This window comes from Carettochelys insculpta, chromosome 1 (assembly GCF_033958435.1).
Source record: "Carettochelys insculpta isolate YL-2023 chromosome 1, ASM3395843v1, whole genome shotgun sequence".
NCBI lineage: Eukaryota > Metazoa > Chordata > Testudines > Carettochelyidae > Carettochelys > Carettochelys insculpta.
The window spans coordinates 236,176,534-236,189,382 of record NC_134137.1 but is presented as its reverse complement, the minus strand read 5'-3'; the positions used below and the strand labels follow the sequence as shown (position 1 = coordinate 236,189,382).

General features: G+C 43.9%; 1 protein-coding gene across 2 annotated transcripts in view; it reads right to left on the bottom strand.

Annotated features, from left to right (window-relative positions):
* FOXJ2 (forkhead box J2) overlaps positions 1-10,560 on the bottom strand; it is a 42,626-nt gene extending 32,066 nt beyond the window's left edge. For both annotated transcript variants that reach the window (XM_075002565.1, XM_075002556.1), the window contains exon 1: positions 9,175-10,560. The gene's annotated coding sequence lies outside the window, so the exon portion shown is untranslated. The remainder of the gene's footprint in view (positions 1-9,174) is intronic.
* Positions 10,561-12,849: the final 2,289 nt, after the last annotated feature.

The following is a 12,849-nucleotide window of genomic DNA, read 5'->3' as shown; positions in this document are numbered from 1 at the left end:
CAGTGTACCCCCTCTCCTAGTGCCGTCCCAGTGCTTATCTCCTGATTTTTAGCAATTTATTTTCTGCCACGTATCCCCTGAAATCCTTTCGTGTACCATGGGTGGTACGTGTACCACACTTTGGGAAACGTTGCATTAAAGGATCCAGAAAGGAAGCAAACAGTGAGGATAAAAAATTCCAAGATGGCAAAAAACTACTCTATAGAGTAAGTCGAAAGAAAACTGCACAAAGCAACAAAAGGATCTTGCAAGACTAGGTGACTGTGCAACTAATTAGCAGATGAAATTCAACGTTAACAAGTGCAAAGTAATGCACATTGGAAGACATAATTCAAACTACACATATAAAATATGGGGTCTGAATTAGCTGTTACCACTCAAGAAAGAGATCTTGGAGTCAGTGTGGATAGAGCTCTGAAAACATATACTCAATGTATAGCGGCAGTCAAAAAAACTAACAATACTGGGAATCATTAGGAAATGGATATATATTAAAACAGAAAATATTGCTTCTATATAAATCCATGGTACATCCACATCTTGAATGCTGTGTGAGTTCTGGTTGCCCTACCTCAAAAAAGATATGCTGGATTTGGAAAAGGTTCAGAAAAGGGCAACAAAAATGATTCAGGGAACAGAACATCATCCATATGAAGAAAGATTAATAAAACTGAGACTTTTCAGCTTGGAAAAGAGACAATTAAGGGGGGATGTGATAGAGGTCTATAATACCATGATTGGTGGAGAGAAAGTAAATAAGAAAGTGTTACCTATTCAGTCTCAGAACACAAGAGCTAGGGGCCACCAAATGAAATAAATAGGCAGGAAGTTTAAAACAAAGAAAAGTAAGTGTTTATTCGCAATATGCACAGTCAATCTGCGGAACTCTCTGCAAGAGGATGTTGTGAAGGTCAAGACTATAACACGGTTTAACACAGGAATGTAATGGGCATGCTTGTTAACTGGCACCCAGCCTGGCATGAGGCTGCATTTGGCTGGCTGCTCTCACCACAATGCAGTGTGGCAGGGAGACACTCTAGCCTGGCTAGGCCTACAACAGCACAGCATGGGCAGGGGGCTCTCCAGCCCAGCCCAGCCCAGCCAAGCCAAGCCAGGCTAGACCAGCCCCTTACCTGTGGTGTGCTGTGGCAGACCAGCTAACCAGTTAAACTTATAGCTTAACTGGTTAACATTTTAAATGGGATTTTACATCGCTGGTTCAAAAAATAATTAGATAAGCTCATGGATGATAGGTCCATCAATTGCTATTAGCCAGGATGGGCAGAGATGGAAAAACATGCTCTGAAGCATCCATAGCCTCTCTTTGCTGAAAATGGGTGACAATGGATGGATCACTTGATGAGCACCTGTTCTGTTCATTCCCTCTGGGGCATGCCACTGCCGAATACAGTAAACTCTTTCATACCTGATATTCTATTACCTGGAACTCACAAATAACTGGCATTTTAACCATAAGTAAATTTTAGTTACATTTTCCATAAGTACAGTATAGTGAAAGTAAATACCAGTAAATATAACAAATGTACAGTGTACAGTCCTACTGTTGTTGGTAAATAAAGTACTCTGCATACATTTTTGTTTGTTTCTTCATACCTAATATTGGTTTTCTTTAGTGTTATGCATTGCTAGGTATACACCTCTCTATTATCCAGAATATTTGAATATCTGGCAAGTTACCAGTCCCAGGGCTGCTGGATATGAAAGAAGTTACTGTAACAGGATCTGGGCTAGATGAATCTTTGGTCTTACCCAGTATGGCTGTTCTTATGTTGGCACTGATGTAGTCACAGAGAGCAATGTAACAGGAGACAATAGCAGATATGAAGGGAAATATGGAATTGTGAAGTGCATCAAAGTGAGGACAAGAAGCTTGAACATAATGTGTTGTACAATGGGTGCCATTGGATGGATTTGAAGAGGAGGGGTGGCATGGCACAAGCAACTGGCCAGGAAGATAATCTTAATAGCTGTGTTTTGCAGTGGTTGATACTGGTGTCCAGGAGGCCACTGAGGAAGGAGATGTAGCAAACCAGGGAGAGGAGCAGGACCTGGACAGCAACTTTTGCTGCATGGATAATGAGAATGGTTGATCATAGGTTAAAGAGGAAGAAACTGCAGGATACGGACACAAATTCCAATTGCAGAGCAAGAGGGAGGATTCACAAGGGGTGTACAGATTGCGAGTCTGGATGACTAAAGTGTGGCAATGTTATCAAAAATGGATGGGGAGGGGAACGATGGGGATAGTTTCAGAAGGAAGTTCAAAGTTCCGTTTTGGCCATGTTAATTTGGTACTGAGTCATCCACAGGAAGATGTAAAACAGACAGGCTAAGACGTACAAATGGATGGAGGCAGACTGATCAGGAGTGGAGAGGCCAATATGCAAGTCATCGGCATAAAGATGGTAGTGAAGCCAACTGTATAGATGAGGTCACTAAAAAAGCGTAACAGAAGATTGTATCCTTATGGAATGGTGGAGAAAAAAAGAGGCCAGTCTTGTGAAAAACCCACTCAGTGAATGACCAGAGCAATCTGGAGGGAACCAGGAGGGAGCAGATCCACAAATGTCAAGACAGTTAAAACTTGGCCCAGAAAAGGTGACTGTAGATGTAAGGAGTGAGGGTTCAGGAGACGTAGACCATCTTTGCTTAGGTCAAATTAAAATATATTTAAATGACTTAAAACTTGTTTAGTTTTAATTTACATTAAAAAACTTTAAACAACTTAAAACTACACTGATGAGGGATCAGGTATCAGAGAGGTAGCACTGTTAGTCCGTATCTTCAAGAACAAGAAGTCCTGTGGCACCTTATAGGCTAACAGATGTTTTGAAGCATAAGCTTTCGTGGGCAAAGACCTGCTTTGTCAGCTGTATGAGGTACGGTGCCTTTCAGCGTATAGAGGATCTGCAAAGAAAAACCTGGGTCTGTGTCCTCTATTTGCTACTTCGTGATAAGTAAGCAAGGTCTGAAAGGCTTTTTGTTTCATTTCAAATGTTTTTTTCCTCATATTCATTACCTTAGATAGATCTGGAATATTAATACACCTAGGCTATGTCTAGACTAGAGGGTTTCATTGCCAAAATCCACAGAATGTCCAGATTCCCAAGGGTGTTCTGTCGACAGTAAGTCGACAGAATGCGGCACTTTTGTCAACAGCTGCATCCCACTTACCACAAGGAAGAACACCTCTGTCAACAGATATCTGTCAACAAAAAGCTGGTCTGGATGTTCCAGTGGCCATTTGACAAAAGAAAGGGGTTCCGGGACAACAGGCAACCCTGTCTGCTGTGCTTCCTGTTGGCCATTTTGCTGATAAAGTGGTCGGGCAGCCCAGTAGCTCTTTGCCGATAGAGTGGATCGCTTTTTCAATCTGCTTTGGCTGTCTGGATGAAATTTGTTGACAGAATACTTCTGCCGACAAATCCCTCTAGTCTAGAAATAGCCCTAGATCTTAGATAGAACTTTTCATCCTTACATTTCAAAGTCCTTTTAAAGAGATCAGTTTCATTCCTCACACTTTGCTGATGTGGAAACTGAGGCACTGAAAGACAAACTGATTTGCCCATCATCCCTGAGCAAACTACTGACAGAGCTTAGAAAAGAATCCAGCTGTCCTGAATCCCAGTCCAGTGCTTTATGCACACTAGGCTTCTCATTTCAGTGAGGAAGGGTGTTATATGTCAAGAGACCTGGAAAATATTTTAGGCAGATGATTTAATCTGTTTTTGTGCAGGTGGGGAATTGGGGATTTTTTGGTTAATACAAGTTTAGAGGAAAAATTAGTTTTATGAAAAATTCAACATCCCTCCTCCTTCAGTGAAGGACTTCAAAGGCCCCTTCCCTTCTCAATTATTTGTTTCACTGCCTTGATAGTTAAGTTATAATCTTACTAGTTCTACAATCGCCCTGAAAACCTTTCATGTGAACCTGTCTAAATAAAACCTGAATTTCTAATGTAAAAATAAACAGGAAAATAAACCTTTATTGTGGGAAATTAAAAAATCCTTACTTGATCCTCTATCAAAAAAAAAAAAAAAAATCAAGACTCCAATATGTGCACAGAAACACAAAACAAAGCACAAATCTACTCTTTTTTCCTTTGTGGGTCACTGGTTTCAGCTCAAACCCATATCAGGGGAACTGGCTGGCTTAGGGCAATCAGGACATGGAACCTTGCACGTCTTTTGCTCCTAGGTTTCCCATTCAAACTAAGATCCTAGAGAGCTAGAAGGAATCAGGACAAATTACAGAATATAGCATGGGGCCTTTTACCAGTAGATCAGCAGTTAAGCTCAGGCACAGGCATGGAGGCGGGGAGGGGGGCGTCGTTAAAGAGGAAGGGTGGGAGATTGGATGAGTCAGAGGGATTATAGAGCCTTTCACCTCTAAAATAGTACAGGCCAACCTCATGCTGGGGCAGGGCTATATAGTGCAGGGGAATCAGAATGACTAGTCATTATATGTTTGCATTAATGGACATAGCATCTGATATAACCCAAACAAAACAAAGCCTCTGCACCCACAAGCATGTGAGTTAACAAAAGCAAAACCACAGCAGGGTCACAATACAGGTTTGCAAGACCACTGATGAGGGTTCCATTACAATGCAGCCACAAAAGATTCCTGGAAGAAATGGATGTTAAGGAGGAGACAGACGATGCTTGGCACATGAGGACAGAAGAGTGTCTTAGGCATACAGGACAGAAAGCCCTGAGAAGAGTGGGAAAAGATGCTCAGAAGAGTAAAGAGAAAAATGTGAGGAGTAGGAGGAAATCAGAGCAGAGATGTACATGGAGCCTTAAAGGTGCAGAAACAGAACTTAAATTTGATGCAGTGACAGATAGGAAGCCACAGAGAGTTTGAGGGAGAGTGCTGACATGGAGTGAGAATCAGCAGAGGAAGACAGATAATTAGCAATGACAATGGGATACTGAGCCTTTCACCTCTAGGGCACCAATCCCAATCTTGTGATGTGGGAATGAAGGAATGGATAATAGGCTTTTCATGTGTTGCTAAGCCCCCAGAATTCCTTAATGAGCTGGTCCTGAACTCTGCTACAACGTCTCTTGATGGAGCCGGTCTGGATATTCTGCACCAGCTTTATTTAAATTTTGAAATGGAGGTTTTAAAATGAGTTAAATATGAAAATGAATAGTGCAATCACTACCGTGTTACTCATTTGTACATCAAATGAAATCTACTTTCAACTGTTTCCTCATGTTCACTCTTTTAATAAGCCACAAGACTTCTGCACTCACTGAGCAGAACTATATCAGATGTTTTCCGAGTTGCTATCTGAAGATTCTGAGAGAAAGTTAGGGAACAGGTGGGCAACTGGCACTTCTGGAGTTGTGGGAGCTGGTTTGGCAATGGGACAAGCACATTAACTGGATGTTTCTGCTAAAGTAATCAGGAGCGAAATAGTTAGTGATTATTGACATTTGACATTTAATGGTTATCTTTATGTTTCCAGGTTAACATCCAATAGAGGTAAATTGGGCTCGGGGAAGCATGAACTGCCACCATCAGTAGCTTTCTCCAAACTCAAATACTTCATTCATGTTTTCAAGGTTATCTGCAAACTGTAAGGCACAGAAACACAATTTATTGTACAACGAAAGCTGAGACTGTGAAGCACTGTCCTGCAGCTATCAAACTCACTGGGCTCTCACTATAAGGCAATGGTTACCATCTGGCCCTAGATTAGATGGACTGGATGATTGCTGGGGAGGATTGGGGAAACAAGATGTAGAGCCTCTTCTTGCTTGCTAATAACCAAAATTCAAGTCACTCCTTTCTGAGAGTTGTGTAAAACAAGTCACTTGTCTTAATCCAGTTCTTCATGGACAGATATCCACGCCACAAACAGCTAATTAATAGGTCTCCCTGCTGACTTTTTCAACAGAGAGGCCAAAGGTCTTGCAGACTAAAATCCTCACTGCAGTTGGCTACCCGAGGCCAGAGCCGAGACCCAATGGTGGGGGTGGGGCACGGAAGAGACCTGCATTGCTATGGTGTCTGGGATTAAAAAAGAGAACTTTCTCAGGGACAGCCTCTAGCATTCAAGATCAATAACATTTCTTAAAGCAAAGCAGTTGAGTATACAAGTGTCCCATCTCCCTGAATTCAGTAATTTTCACAACAATCAGATTCAAAATTGGGTAACACTCAGCCTCCTTAAAATTGCCTCTGCTATGTCAGATGCATGCATCTGATGAAGTGGGTCTTTGCCCAAGGAAGCTTATGCTCCAAAATATCTGTTAGTCTATAAGGTGCCGCAGGACTTCTTGTTGTTCTCAAAGATACAGACTAACATGGCTGCCTCTCTGATACCGGTCCGCTATGTCAGTTCAATATGGTATTACCTGACCTCTTAACCCTGATCCCAAACATTGTCTATAAAAAAAGTTTTTAAAAACAAAATCCAAAGAACCAACAAGACGTGATGAGACTAATGATACCATTCGTTTAGGTAGCCTTGTTCCACCATACATTAACTACTCTAATGAGCAATTTTATTTTGTGCCTGTCCTCAAAGGGTACTTTGTACCCTCAACTCTCATTAACTTCTTTGGAAATGAAGGCACCCAGCACCTCAAAGGATCAGATATCTTTATCCTGTGTATAGCTGAGATTTTCAAGCTGGCAGCCTGATGGCAGGCTTCTGAGTCTATATTCGGGCAATTAAATATGTAGCCTCATTTTCAGACTGCTGAGCACCTGACAGCTCCCACTGATCTCAGTTGTGGACTGATGGGATCGTTACAAGAATTAGGTTACTCGCTTAGGTGGGCTCACCAGCTTGACTCTGGAACCCAGGTTTGAAAATCTTGGTTAAACCCTGCATGTTGAATAGTAACAGAGAGGGAGCAGTGCTAGTCTATACACTTTGACTGTTTGTTTTGGTTAAACCCTGAATGACATGAACCTGCTATTTATTTTGTCTGTAAAGCACCTTGCACACTGATGAAAATAAATCATATTCTCCCTTTCTCTTCCAGGACACCTTTTTGTAACATCCTTGGTGCAGGACAGCTGCATTTCAGCCTTGGATTAACAACCGCAGAGCTGTAAAAATCATAGGACTGGAAGGGGCCTTGAGAGGTCACCTAGTCCTGTGCCCCATACTCATGGCAGGATTAAATATCTTAAACCATGCCTGACACAATCAATATAAACAAGTAGCAGCACCACCAACAAAAGCCAGCAAACCATATACCCCTCAAGTTACTCCCTCTCCTGGATTTACCAACATGTACTGGCTCCTGCATACCTCTCTCTCCCATTGCAAGCTTTTCAGGGCAGAGATGGTCTTAATTTGTGTGTCTAGAGCAATACTGTTCAGCAATTAATGAATAAATAACAAATAATTATGCACAGGCCCCAGACACTATTCCATCCTGCCAAATCATCATATTGACCAGTTCAGCCACAAAATCTAAAAGCTCACCCTTTATTATTACAACAGGCAAAACTGAATATATAAATCGTCCAAAATATTACTTGCTGTGGATCTGTAGAATTTTGCAAGGCTGGCATATATACTCAGCAAAGTGCTTTGGCATCTGTGTGAACCAAAAGCACAAGAAAAATGTCAAGTTATTATTGTAGGAGATAGGCAATAACTGAAGCATTTTGGCCTTTGTATAATCAAAGGGGTTCATTGACTCTTCCTGCTCTTGGGGTTCATTTACCTTCCTTTGCCCTTTCTCGAAACAGATGGATTGCAAAACTAGAGAGCAACAAGTTGGAGGGCATCTTGTAGCCCTCCTAGAACATAAACATTATAGTTTCAGTCCTCTCTGTAAAACCCATCATGCTACACTAAGAAACAGGGAGAAGTCAAAATGCAGTGGCAAAGATGAAGAGTCATATTGGGGTGACCTGCACTCCTTTCTTCGAGTTTACTGCAGTCTGAAGAAGTAGGTGTTACCCATGAAAGCACATTACCTAATACTGTTAGTCTTTAAGGTGCTATAGAACCCCTGGCTTTCTGTGCAGTTACACCAAGGAATCCTTCTCTATTCCCATTGTTGAACTTCCCTGTAACTATTTTCCTACTGGAGCCTGAGCTATCATCTGTCACAGCAAGGGATCCTTTGGCCTTTGATCTCCTTGTGATTGTCTCTAGAGAATGAACTCATGTTAGCGTCCTCAATGGGGAAAGGGATACCTCAGACTGAGATTTCTATGGGATTGTCTTTGGGGTGCTGCATGTGCGAAAGGGATCTGCAACAGTTTCTTTGGAAGTGAAGTCTGTTTTGGAACTGATTTCCCAGTGAAAGACCCAGGGCAACTATGTTTGCTGGGGAAGGGGAGAGAGCACTGTGCTAGAGTCAGAAGAGTCCCTTACTGTGGGATTTAACTTTCCCCATTTTCACAAGGCAGCAAGGCCTATACTCCAAAGATCAAGATTCACATTACTAGCCCCGAAATAGAGCAGGATGGGCACCAGCAATGGAATGGAATCTTTTCAAAGTGGTTTCCACCAGTACTATCACTCATTCCTGGGCCATGGGTACAATGGGATCTACACCCAAATACATAAATGCCAGGACTCATTCCCATGACCCATGAGTACAGAGAGATGGATCTATGCTCCAGAGTACTGATATGGATATTCAAACAATTCCCAAGCACAGTGGGTTTCTGCAACCCCTAGGTCACTAGCAATAGGATTCACACCCACAGGTTCACGGGCACTGCATGACACACACCCCAGGGCACCACTGCTGGGATTCATCCTCCCTCTCCACTGCCTTTGCCGCATGGGGAACAAAAATGTATTTCACGTCAGTGATGATGAAGGCTGAGTCTACAATAAAGTCAATACACTAATGACTGATGTTAGATGGGGAATGCCAGAGGGACTAGGATACAGTTCCATGAGGCTATGCTGTCTCAAAAGCAATACATTGGAAAAAAATCAGGAGAGTTCCTTATAATGTGTAAAGGAAGACAATTAGTTCCAGAAATAAAGATGGAGTAAGGCACACAGAGAAAGAAGGGTGGGGAGAATTCAGAAATGTTAAGACAGAGAGAAGATGGAGAGAGATACAGACAGAAAAGATGAGATGTGAGAATTATAGAGAGGAATAATCAGAGAAGGGAGATGAAAGGAAAAGAGAAGTGATGTAAGTGGCCACTCACTCTGTCTGGAAGATTTTCTGTGTGAAGAGGGGAGTTATCCACTGCTGGTTTTTGGGGTGCTGCCCTTCACACTCCTCCCCTGGAATCCATCCTCAGAGCATTGCTGCCGGGCTCCAGCTATTCCAAGATCTTCGTCAGGAGATTTTGAGAGTGAGGATATTGTGGATGAAGTTAAGACCCCGAGAGGTAGAATGTTCCACTTGGGGTTGTCTCTCCCCAACCCCAAATTATTGGTATTATCCTAGGATGGGTAGCTATCTCCTCCTGTCTCTCTTCCTTAGTGGCTATTTAAAGAGTGCCGCTCCTGGAAGATATCGTTTTCTTCTCGTCTCTGGTTTTATGGCAGATCAATTCTCTCTTCTCTCCCTAACTGGAGATCCTTTTCTTCTTCCCTGTGGGCTCCAGTCTCCTTTGGGGAAGGCAAATCTCCCCTTTCTCTGGGGATTTCCTCTTGCTAATTCTGTGGATATTGTGGAAGTCTCTTATATTTTCCCCTATGGCTGCCTAGCAGGTGTGTCTTCCTCCCTTACATGGGATTTCTGGGTTGAGTCTCTTTATGGAAGTCCTGGGATACTTCCCTCCAGGAGAGGATTGCCCTCTGCCAGGTTGGTCACTAGCCTTGTTATCCACAGTGGGCACTGGCACTCAGTGAGGGGTGTCTCTCCCCCAGGTCTTGCTTACTTGCTGGGTACTGATTAATTATTGAGTAACTATTTGGGAGTTTGCTTCTTTTGAGTTAAATACTTGCGGGCACCCCCTGTCTCTGATGGCTATATGGCGTCTCTCTCTCCTGGAGGGCCTACACTGACTGTCTGGCTAGATTTGGGAGAAATGGGGGAGGGCGCTCTCCTTGTCTATTTCAGATAGGGAGGGATGAGAGAGGGTCTCTCTGCACCCTCTAACAAGGTACTGGGGAGCTGAGGGTGTCTCCCCCCGCGATGGCTACGGAGCTGCAGGGCCCGCGCCCCGGTTAGTGGGCTGTGCCCGCCGCCTGGCAGATACTGGGGCTCGGGATCTCCCCCCGGGGCCGGGCACCAGGGAGCTGCCGATGAGGCCCTCTGCCCACGGCTAGGTGTCGGAGTCTCTCCCGCGGCGGGGGCGGGGGTCGGGGCTGTCTCCCTAGGCTGGCGGGGGCTGTCCCCGGCTCCCCCAGGCCCCGGCTCCTCTCGCCCGGGCCCGGCTGCCACTGGAGGCCGCGGCGGCTCTCGGGCCTGAGCGGGGCTGGGCGGCCGTCTCCGCCGCCTCCCGCCGGGCCTCGGGCTCGTCCCTGGGGGGCTCCCCGGGCTCCTTGCGGGGGGGCCCGGCCGGGCGGCGCTGAGTCTCCCTGGGCCCCGCCACTCCCACGGCTGCTGCGGCTGCTGCTCCGGGCTGCGGCTCCACTGCAGGCCCCGGCTCCTCCCCGGCCTCCGCTCCGCCTCCCACGGCTCCCCCCCGGCCGCTGCCGCCCCCGCCTGCCAGGGTTAAGGAGGCTCCTAGAGACGTGGATACCCGACCCACCCCGGGAATAACCCCCTACACTCACCTGGAAAATAACCTCCCACCTGTTTGGGGAGGAGGTACCCCCTCAACCTGCCTGGAGAACAGCCGTAACCTCAGCCCATGTCATAGTCTCCCTGCATGATCATTTTCCAGTAACACTAACACAGAGAGATCAGTATCCCTCTGACAAACCCCGGAAAACCAGGATTGGAAAGATTCGGTTTTTATCAGTACACGTCAATTTCACTGTACACGATTAAACATCCCATTTTAAAAAAGTTTCCATCCATAATAATCAAACTGGACAGGTAGGCAAAATAAGAAATATGCTACCTGAGAAATAGAGTTTGATTTAATGATAGTTGTGACTATTGACATCTGATGTTAATAATTACTTATGGTTATAAAGCGTTAACCTTTTGATTCCCTGCTTCTACTGTCATTAGTCTCACCTTCTCCTTCCCATAGATGTGAAATTTTAAATTAAAATCTACAAAAATTGTTTAAAATAAATGTTGATGTATGTTATCAAATTTGTGAAAAAAATATACGGATAAAATTCTGCCACACCTAGTAACAAATTCCCCAAGATCATATACATATCCCAATCCAGGTGACACTCTTTCCCGGCTTCCATGTATGTCCGGTTCCACAACCCATAATGCCCCTTCAACCCAGAAGATAATTTATCTCAGTGAGATAATTTAAATGTGTGATAACCTCCCCCAGCCCATATATTTAATGTTCTAGTTAATAATGATCTTTTACCATCCCCGAACCTATGTGACTCTTTCATTCTCAGCCCACTCTCATACTCCTGCAATCTGAGATAATCTTTTAGTTTTACATTTGGTTATCTCCCAAGGCCCATTCCTCAGACCTGCTGAGAATCCCCAAAATCCATTTGATAATCTGCTCCCAACCTTCCACCTAGTGTCTGTCTGAAAATCTTTCCCATGCCATCATAGGGGCAGCTCATACACTCTCCTCCTCAAGCCATGTTATAAATTTCCTACCTCCAACTCTTGTGGTAATCCTTCCATCAAATCTCAGCCAGCATAATAATCACCCTCATTCCAAGACCCCAATGTACAGGGTACCAAATAAACACAAAGAAAGCAAGCCTCTGCATCCAGAAGAGTTTACAATCTAAGTGTAAAACATGAGACAACAGATGGAGACAGAAAAAGAATAGAACTGTCCTTGTGTAATTTATTTTATATCAATTTGATGATGCCCCTACATTTTCAAGTTATCATATATTTTTGTATAGAAAACACCTGACCAAACTGCAACTTACCCAGGAAACCAGGAGACTTTGACAGATGGGTAGGCAACAGTTGTGGTTTCTGTTCTCCAGAGAGGTGTAGAAGGTGACTTTTTGGGGGGCAATAATAACTCCACAACTTTTGATACTGGGGTGGTGGTTAATTTTTACATGCTCGCCAGTGAAGGCCTATTTTCTCATTCACAATTAACTGCAGGCGTAAACTGGTAATTTATAATCAAATGTGACCTGCAGCTATCCTAATATTTTTATCTCCCCAACTATAGTTCTTAAAAACCTTGATTCTCTGGGTTGTCTACATTCTTTGTTAAAATCTCATACTACCATGTGGAAACACATATTGCATATACTTGTATAATATATGAGCTAGTGCAGGGATCTGCAACCTGCAGCTCCAGAGTCACATGCGCCTCTTTAAGGACTTTTTTGTGGTTCTCAATGCTAAAATTGCAAACAAACAAACAAACAAACAAACAAAAGACTCCTGATTTGTTCCATATGAGGCGAACATTTAAAAGCCCAAAAATGAACAACTGATATCTAAACAGCAAACAGTATGTGATCTTGAAATGCTGGATAATTCCCCCGAGCATCCTCCAGAGAGGAAGGTTTGGGAGTGAAAGTCAGGAAGACAGTAGTAATGATAAAATAATACATAGAGATACACATCTCAAAGAGCCAGAAGGGACCTCAGGAGGTCATTGGGTCCAGTCCCCTGCCCTCTTGGCAAGACCAAGCACCATCCCTGACAGATTTTTTTAAAAATCTATTTGCCCCAGACCTCTAATAGTCTCTTCAAGGACTGAGCTCACCACTCTGCATTTAGCAAGTCAATGCTCAAACCACTGAGATATCCCCTTTCCTGAAAGCTGTCCCTCCCCCCACAAACACACAAGTAAAGTGTGAGG